The 9,673-nt window shown below is 38.3% G+C and overlaps 1 pseudogene; it reads left to right on the forward strand.

Moving 5' to 3' along the window:
* The first annotated feature begins 423 nt into the window (after positions 1 to 423).
* LOC133302807 (ubiquitin carboxyl-terminal hydrolase 23-like) lies at positions 424 to 3,931 on the forward strand (annotated as a pseudogene).
* The last annotated feature ends 5,742 nt before the right edge of the window (positions 3,932 to 9,673 follow it).

The raw sequence follows: 9,673 nt of genomic DNA on the forward strand, positions 1-9,673 counted from the left end.
CAAATTTTGTTTTAAATGCAATCACAAAATCCCTTATATTGATCCCCCTCTTCTCGAAATTTATTTCCTTATTCTGCTTGAGAGCTTTGGCATTTTTATTCTATGGGCTTATAATTAAATTAATAATAAATATTAAATTAAAAAATATTTGAAAATATTTGAAAATATATTTTAAAATTAATTTATAAATTATCTTACCTTTTTATCTAAAAAATATATTAAAAAAATTAAAAATTATAATTTAAGATAAAGCCACCCTTTATAACTAATACTCCTCTTTCGCGAGAGCCGAAAACCTTGTGCATCAGTACTACATACACATACACATACACATACACCATCATCGTTGTCTTCTTTTTTCCACTTTCACCGCATTTCCACTTTGCAATCAGAAATCGAAGTTTTTTTTCTCAATATTCAAGAATGACAGAGAGTTTCTTGATCAAAACGGAAACTCTGAATCGACCTGGTTCCGCTCCCGGTGCCTCGACTGCGGCTTCCAAGAAGCACGACGGTTCCGAATTATCCGACTATGGCTTGGATCCGGAGCTCAGCTTCGGGATTACCTTTCGAAGAATAGTGAGTTTCTTCGTCTCTCAAATATTTTTTTTTGCTTTCGTACGACCTTAGAAACTCGGTCGGCGGTTCACGCGCAGCTTGAAAATTCGGGATGCAAATTAGATTACGCTTGATGATTTTGATATGGGCTTCTTTTTTTCTGTTTGTGTCCTTTCTACTCTTTTTCCCGGGTCATGCAGTTTTTTTTTTTTTTTTATTATTATGGCAATTTTTGTGGTCTATTCTTTAAAGTGATTGATTTCACATTTATGTGAAGGATATCAACTTTTTCCCCCTCCACATTCAACTATTTGTATTCTTAATCCTCCGATTTTGTTTTGGTCTTGAATACAAATTTTGTTTTAAATGCAATCACAAAATCCCTTATATTGATCCCCCCTCTTCCCGAAATTTATTTCCTTATTCTGCTTGAGAGCTTTGGCATTTTTATTCTTTGGGCTTTACTATCTATAGGCTCTGTTACAGAAAGGGATGCTAATTATAATTTTCAGGGAGCTGGGTTGAAAAATCTTGGAAACACATGTTTTCTCAATTCGGTGTTGCAGTGTTTGACATATACGGAGCCACTAGCTGCATACCTGCAAAGTGGCAAGCATAAAAATTCCTGTGAGCAACTACCCACTTTTTCCATTTTTTTCATCCTCTACTGTGACACTATCCAGATTATGTTCATGGTGATATTTAATTTATTGTTCACTTTTTTCTTTGGTTTACTTGACGCTGTTAAATGAGCAAAGTTGAATGGGGTTATGTTTTCGTAATTTCTCCTTTTAGTTAGCAATGGTGCATATGTATGTGTGAAGAAAGTTTTTGTTATATTGATATTTTAATTATATTTTACGATAATTGTAGGCCACATTGCTGGGTTTTGTGCTCTGTGTGCAATACAGGATCACGTGAGTCGTGCACTGCAATCAACTGGGACAATATTATCACCAGCGGATCTTGTTAGGAATCTACGGTGTATCCTTATGTTTTGAGTTTGATTTATGAATGAGCAGTTAAGGTCCATTTTTTGTTCTCTTGTTGTTGTAGACATTTGATAAGAATTAGGCCACCTTTATAAAATATTCTTCTTCCTTTTCCTATCTTTCTGTGCTTTTAGTGCATGAAATCCTTTGTGCCAAGGTGCATGAATTCCTATCTTTCCTATCTTCACTTTCGCAATGTCCTTTTATTCGCTTGAATTTGTATTTCCTGACAAGAGATCAGGCATATCACGAAATTTCCGAACGGCAAGGCAGGAGGATGCACACGAGTATATGGTTAACTTACTTGAGTCGATGCATAAATGTTGCCTCCCTTCTGGAGTACCAAGTGAATCACCTGGTGCTTACGAAAAGAGTTTTGTTCATAAGATCTTTGGTGGTAGTCTCCGGAGTCAGGTAATTGTTTCTTGATTAGTGGTGGAATTTTTAAGAGTGATATCATTATTAATGGTGGTTCGAAAATGGTTCACTTGGCATCTAATAAAATATGAGAATCTATATAGAAATATAAAATCATTAATATGGCCTTCCCTGAACACCTTAAATTTTTTGGTTGAATTGGTTCTTTACATGGTATTAGAGCCTATGTGACTAAGTGGTAACGGGTTTGATCCTCATTGGCCCCATTCTATTAATAAATAATTAGAAATTGTGGAGTTCCTTAGCACAATTAGACGAGCCTTTGCATTGTTCACCCTTCAGGCACAACAATTTTTTTTTGTGAGGAGACGTGTTAGAGAAATATTAAACCATTAATGTAGCATTCACGTAACAACTTACGCTTTTGTGTTGAATTAGTTCTTTACACTTTGATGTATGATTACTCTTTTACAACAACTTTCTTCTATTTGTGTCTGTAACTTATAATATGATTATGTTACACTTCTTACTTTCAACTTTCTTCTGTTTTAGCAGGATGGGGATGTGAAGTACTCTCTTTATGGGGTTCTGGTACATTCTGGTTCCTGCACTCATTCTGGCCACTATTATTGCTATGTTCGCACTTCGAAAAACATGTGGTATACCTTGGATGACAGCCAGGTAATGATAATATGCCTATCTAATTCTCTTTTTCTAGTGCTATGGTTTTTGCAATTCTTGGCAATGTACTGAGAAAGTGAGAAGTAGTCAGTGTCTCTAGAGACGGGGGAACAAGAAAAAAGAGTAAATATTACATTGTAGAATAGCATTTCATTTTTTCGAACTCTAGTTAGTCTATTCATAATGGTTACCTCTTTGGAATTTGACATTATTGTTGCGTAAATGTTTGTTTGTTTTTGGTGATTGGGTGTTGTCTTCCCTTGCAACTCTGAGATACCTCCAAATTCTTGGCTGAGTTTGGTTTTTTGTTTGTAGAACTGGACAAGTACTGCTGTTTTTATGCATAGAAGTCTGATGAATTATATCAACATCAACAACACCTTTATCCACACAAAAAAACTTGTGAATTTTTCTATTGATGAATTATATGCTATGAAAATAAACTACATAACTTGTGAATTATTGTATTGATGACTGTTTTTTGGAGGAACACTATCATGAAGCCATACTAGGGTGCCCTATTCTTGCCTTATATAAGTCACTCATCATTTTAACCCAATTTTCTCTGTTGCAACAGGTGAGTCATGTCAGCGAGCGTGAAGTTTTAAATCAGCAAGCTTACATGTTGTTTTATGTTTGTGATAGCAAAAGTATTATTCCAAGGAAGCCTGTTGACATTGTTAACAAGGATAATATGAAGGCAAATGTGAATGGAAATAAAGATTCTTCAACTTCAAACCACATATTGATTGAAGTTCCAAATGGTATAGTGGAAAATAAACTCTGTGGGGAACCTTCTATGACTGCTGAAGCTGAGAAAAATATGTCCAATGTTGATTCATCAAGGGTTTCCTTTCTGAAGGATGCTCTGGTTCAGAAAAAAAAATAGTGTCATATTAGCTGAAAACTTGATGCAAGGTAAAATACCTGTAGCGGAACTTTCTCCCAAGGCCCTGCAGCCAGTGGACTCACCAGAAGGACTCTCTGCTACTAAACCAGAACTTGAATGCATGTCATCATTAGATCACTCCAAAAAAGACTATAGTGTCCCTAGTAATCTACAAAGTTCTGTTGCACCATCTGGATGCAAAATTGATATGTCCATAGGAGATGTTGTCCACAGTAGAAAACTTGTGTCCTACAAGGAAATGGTCGTTCAACACAACGGGGATAATACATTGGGAGACAGTGAGGTAGTAGATGATATGGAAGAGGAACAGTACGGGCTACTGGAGGAGGAGCTTCCTATACACCAAGAGAACCCTTTGTGTCCAGTGTACCATTTATCTAAGAGCCAGCACATTGAGGACTGCAAAAAGTAGAGGAAAGCTTTGATCATAAAACTCTTAGGAAAATGATTAAATAATCGATTCCTTATGACCAGGCTTCTAAAGATCTGGAATCTTTCAGGTATCTTTGAAGTGATTGATCTGGATAATGGATATATCCTTATTAACTTTAAGGATGACAAGGACTACCAGCATGTACTTCAAGAGGGTCCTTGGATTGTTATGGAACATTATGTAGTGGTTCAACGTTGGAGACCAATGTTTAATCCCTATGATGAGCAAGTCAAGAGGATGGCAGTTTGGGTAAGGATTCCAGGATTACCAATAAAGCTCTACTCTTCCTTTCACTTGTGGAAAATAGGAAATCTCCTTGGCGAGTGAGAGGCTGTACCAATCGTGAGAAATTTTTAATAAATCTTCGGTAATAGCCTGCTAGTCCCAAGAAGCTTCGTATTTCCATGACAGTTCTGGGTTGTTCCCAATTCATCACCGCTTCGACCTTGCTGGGGTCAACTGCAATACCTTCAGCAGAAATTACGTGGCCCAAGAATTGAACTTCACTGAGCCAGAACTCACACTTAGACCACTTTGCATACAGCTGCTTCTCCTTTAAAATCTGCAAAACAATCAGTAAGTGTGCTGCATGTAATTCTTCATTGACCGAATAAATCAGGATGTCATCGATGAACACTATGACAAACTGATCCAGGAAAGGACGGAAGATGCGGTTCATGTAGTCCATGAATATCGCTGGAGCATTTGTGAGTCCGAATGGAATCACTTGATATTCATAGTGCCCATAACGGGTACGGAAAGCAGTTTTCGGAATATCCTCCGGTTTAACCCAGATTTGATGGTATCCCGATCGAAGATCTATTTTGGAGAACACTTTGGCACCTCTGATTTGATCCATCAAATCATCAATCTTCGGTAGTGGATACTTATTCTTTACAGTCACCTTGTTCAGCTGACGATAGTCCACACACAGACGTAGAGTACCATCTTTTTTCTTTATCAAAATTGCTAGTGCACCCCATGGAGAAGTACTTGGTCTTATGAATTCTTTTGCCAGCAGTTCTTCTATTTGCTTCTTTAACTCTCGGAGTTCCAAAGGTGCCATACGATACGGAGCAATGGAAATAGGTCCAACTCCAGGAATGAGTTCTATGGAAAATTCAATTTCTCGGTGAGGAGGTAAGTGAGGAATTTCATCTGGAAACACCTCCTCAAATTCATTTACAACAGGGACGTTCTGAATTTGATTAACAACCGAGGTCTCAGCCTCGATTGACAAGAGATAACCTGCTGCTCCTCGAAAAAGCTCTTTACGAACTTGCAACAAAGAGATAGTAGCAAAAAATAGAAAATTACCGTCTCTCGGAGGAACAATGACATTCCCTGCTTGGCAGTCCAAAGTGATCATGGTCTCCACCAACCAGTCCATACCGATAATTACTTCGAAATTGAATACCGGCAAGACCACTAAGTTGATTGTATAAATGCTTCCTTCATACTCCAGAAGAACGCCTCTGCAAATTTCTGAGGCTGTACAGGATCCTCCCGTAGGAGTACTGATTTGTAATTCATAGGGGAGTGGAGCTGGGGTGATACCTCTCTTCATGGCTATATGTTTTGCCATAAACGAACCAGATGCTCCAGAATCAAAAATAGCAGAAATAGGATAACCGTTAAGGATTATGTTACCTCGAATAAGATTCGGATATTTCTGCGCCTCATTAGCATCGAGGGTGAACACTCTGGCCTGAGTAGGTTGCTGACTTGCATAGTTTTGACATTTAGAAGCGAAATGTCCAGGCTGACCACATCTGTAGCATGTGTTGCTTCCCTGTAAACAGACTCCAACATGGTTTTTCCCACAATTAGAACATGCACTGGGACCCTGACGTCCTGCTGATGACTGACCGGGTGCAGTATTTCTCTTGAAATTACCATTCCGAGCTTGCATCTGTGGACCCTTTCCCTTGTTCATTCCCGTGTTCTTCTTGAAGAATCTGCCCCCTCTGTTTCCTCTCTGCTGTTGCATCGGTTGTCTATTCAAATTTCTTGCTTCAATGATAATGCCTTCTGCCTGCCGACTCTGATTAATGATTTCGGGCAAAGTACGGATAGCCGTGGTCAACATGAGCTTTCTGATCTCGGGATGCAATCCGTTCTCAAACTTCTCCACTTGCCACTCCTCATCATAGATGTTACGGTCGAAATTGGCATATTCCATCAGTTGTGCAAACTTTGCAATGTATTCATTGATAGTCATGTTTCCTTGCCTCAAAGACAGCAGCTCCGTGTGTTTCATTCTTCGCATTGCTTTTGGAAAGTACTTGTCCAAAAATACCCTCCTGAACACAGCCCAGGTCACTTTAGTATTCTGAGCTCGTAGCAGAGCTCTCGCGCCAGTCCACCATGTCAATGCTTCTCCCGTCAACTGATAGGAGGCATAGTCCGGCTTCTGAGCCTCCGGGCATCCCATCCGTTCAAAAATATGTTCGATCATCTGCAGCCAGTTTGCTGCAGCCTCAGGGTGGTCTCCACCTTCAAAGATAGGTGGTTGAAAGTTACGGAAGTCCTTCAACCTCCGTCGGGCAATCTCCTCTGCATGGTCATGCAGCGGGGGTTGATTCTGGTTCTGTTGACGATGTTCTTGCAATTCTTGGCTCATGTTCTGGACGAACGTGGCCAATCCCCCAATAGTTGTGATAAGATCCTCTTTAGCATTGTCAGTCCTTCCCCGAGTGGAACCGCGATTACCTGGCATGATTCTGCACTCACAATATCACGAAATGAGCGGATCAGACTCACTGCAGGTTATTTATGACAGCAAATTCCAAGTAGGTACTCGAGTTCAAATCGGGTAAGTTAACAGTGCATCGGTCCCTTATCACCGTCTAAATCTAACAGTCTAATTACAACAGTCAATACCTAAATTTAACAATTAAAGCAGTCCATCATACGGCAGATAGCAAGTAGAGAATATTTATCAAACAGCAAGCAAATCATTCAGCAGTTAATATCAATCAATTTAAACAAGCAGCAGATAATTCAAGCAAAAACAATCACCATGAACCAAAACTGCTCTGATACCAATTAGTGTAACACCCTCTCTTGTATGCATCCAAGAGAGTCGTTTGCTAATCGTTATTAGAGTTGCAGAAACGTATAAAAACTTTTTCTAAAAAAGATCTTTGAGAAATTGTTGTGGAAAGCTGAATCTAAGAAAAATTTTGATGGAAAGAATTTAAAATGTTTTGCTGATAAAAATGGTGAAAATTTAAGAAAACCGTATTCCTTTAAATATTAATATAAAATCGAGTTTTCAAAATATTTTTGTACAGTTAACGAAATCCGAAAGTAGACGCTTGGGGCTTCGCGTGCATATAAAATAATAGTAAATCGGAGTTCATTTGCCCCTCCAAACATAACTCGTAAGTTGTCCGTAAATCGTTAAAAATTCAGCATTTGATAAACGTTAAGAAAGTCCCTTTTCGCAAAACATTTCAGATTTCTTAACGCAGCCGCTGTTCATAAAAAGACTTAAAGCAGAAATAAGTCATAATTTTACAGTCATCGAAAAATCATCAAGTACCATATAATACAGTCATCCCAAGCTTAAAACAGTCAACAATGAATAAATCCAGACAGCAGCAAAAATATAACAGAGTTCAACATCCAAGTCCTCAAATGCTTTTATGTCCTCCTGCAATTTAAAAATTGCAGCCCCAAAGGGGTGAGAATAAACCCAGTAGTGTGGCAACAAAACCAAATGCAACAGTATTAACTAGGCACAAAATCATAAATAGTCACTTCAAACATTTAATCCTTTTCATCATATATCATAACGCGTATATAACGCCCTTTTTCCTTTACGCTCATAGCACCGTCGTGCGCGTAGCATCACAGTGGGTATTCCTAATGGCTCCCATGAAGGTGAATCCCACTATGGAACCTATGCGGACTGAAGCCAAGTGTCCCATACCCTGGTACAGGAGGGATGCCTATATGATGCGTGCTCAAACGTATGCTTACTTTTCATACTTATTTTTAATTCAGAAAACAACATGAAATTTATGCATGTATGCTATGCCATGGTTCACACATAAACAAAAATCTAAAAATTATGACATGAGTATGCATGAATAAATAATAATCAGAATGGCATATACACCATGGACTTCCAATATCAAGTTGCTGAATATATTTACTTTTCAAAACAGAATATCCAGCATATCATATTCAAGAATAGCATACGAATGACATATACATAATTCGAATCCAAATCATGAGAGCAACGTTCACAATCCATGTACTAGCTAGCAGTCACAGAAGGTAATACCGCCAGACACTTACCTCGTACGTCGAAACTTACTTTACCTATTTACAACGAAACAGTCCAACGTCTCAAGGATTTTTCGCACCTATTTTACAGTATAATAAATCAGTGTACATTCAATTTATTCATCAAAGTTCCAAGCTTAATAATTTCTATAGTGTTCGGCCGTAAGGTTCTTTTTCTAAATATTATTTTTGACTCCAATTTAACCTTTATACACTTTCTACAGTGGGAAATTCTTTTAATAACTCCACTAAGGCAGAATCGGTTTTCATGCTTCTCCTATGGAAGATTTCTAACTTTAATTTTTAATAGCATACATCAGCCCCATTATTAGCTAAACAGCGAAAACTTTAAGCATTTACATCCTAATGGTTCGGTTTTGTCATAATAAGGCCCTTAGGGATTTTGTTTTCCTACTCTTCCTCTAATGATGCGTTAACGTAAGGTGTCCCATATGCCATCTTATCTCATTTTTCCAGCAAAACAGAGGAGAAATCTAACATGCAGAAACGGTTCCTCATCAACCTCTAAGGCAAAATTCCAAAAATTCAATTAATCTATCTATTGTTCTACCAAGACAGACTACCATTTTTTTTTATAAAATTAATTCCAAGTTTACTTGTTGTGCTTTCTAACTAAGATCCGAGGGTTCATTATGGCGGAACCTAGAGAAAATAAATTACATAAGAAACCACTTCCTATACATGCTTCTCGGCCTGAACAGAAGACAGAGATAGAGGTTCAAAAATTTTGTGCTTACCTTTTACTAGCGCACTAAGGAGACCACATGGACAACACTTCAGCCCTTAATGATTCACGAAATAGCCAGCCCCACTCTTCAAACAGTGGTCATGCAGATATGATAGGGAGAGGAAAATTAACTTGAGTTAGTTTATGAGCAAATATCTCCTTTAAAGAAGGTGACAGGGGTCGCCACACATAAGTAACAACAAGACAAAATAATGTGTTACCTCTTGGAACAAATGGTGCACCGTCGAATGAAGAAGGCAGGGACAACGTGTGATTAAATTTTTGGTATCACTTTAAAGAGGTCCACGGTTTTCAGTTAGGATACAAGGAAAAATGTGAAATAAATTCTTGAGTTCCCTCTGTACATATGCTTCGGTTTTGAAGTGTGAGAAGGAATGAAAATAGTAGATAGTGATGACAACTAATTTCTGTTCAAGTAGGAGGAAAGTTGTGTTTTTGTGGTATAGAAAGAGGGTGGTACAGTTAAGTTTCCTGAAGCTCAAATTAAAGGTTTAATCTAGCTCCTTTCCTACAAAATCAGCGCATGAGAGATGGGAGGGGGTGAAGTCTTACTTTAGCTGAGCTCCGGAAATAAACCACGAAGAATTCGGAACCGTCGTGCTTCTTGGAAGCCGCAGTCGAGGCACCGGGAGCGGAACCTGGTGGATTCAGAGTTT

Source organism: Gastrolobium bilobum, unplaced genomic scaffold, assembly GCF_033153095.1.
Source record: "Gastrolobium bilobum isolate Gb01-03AN ecotype WA unplaced genomic scaffold, APGP_CSIRO_Gbil_v1 utg24404, whole genome shotgun sequence".
Taxonomy (NCBI): domain Eukaryota; kingdom Viridiplantae; phylum Streptophyta; class Magnoliopsida; order Fabales; family Fabaceae; genus Gastrolobium; species Gastrolobium bilobum.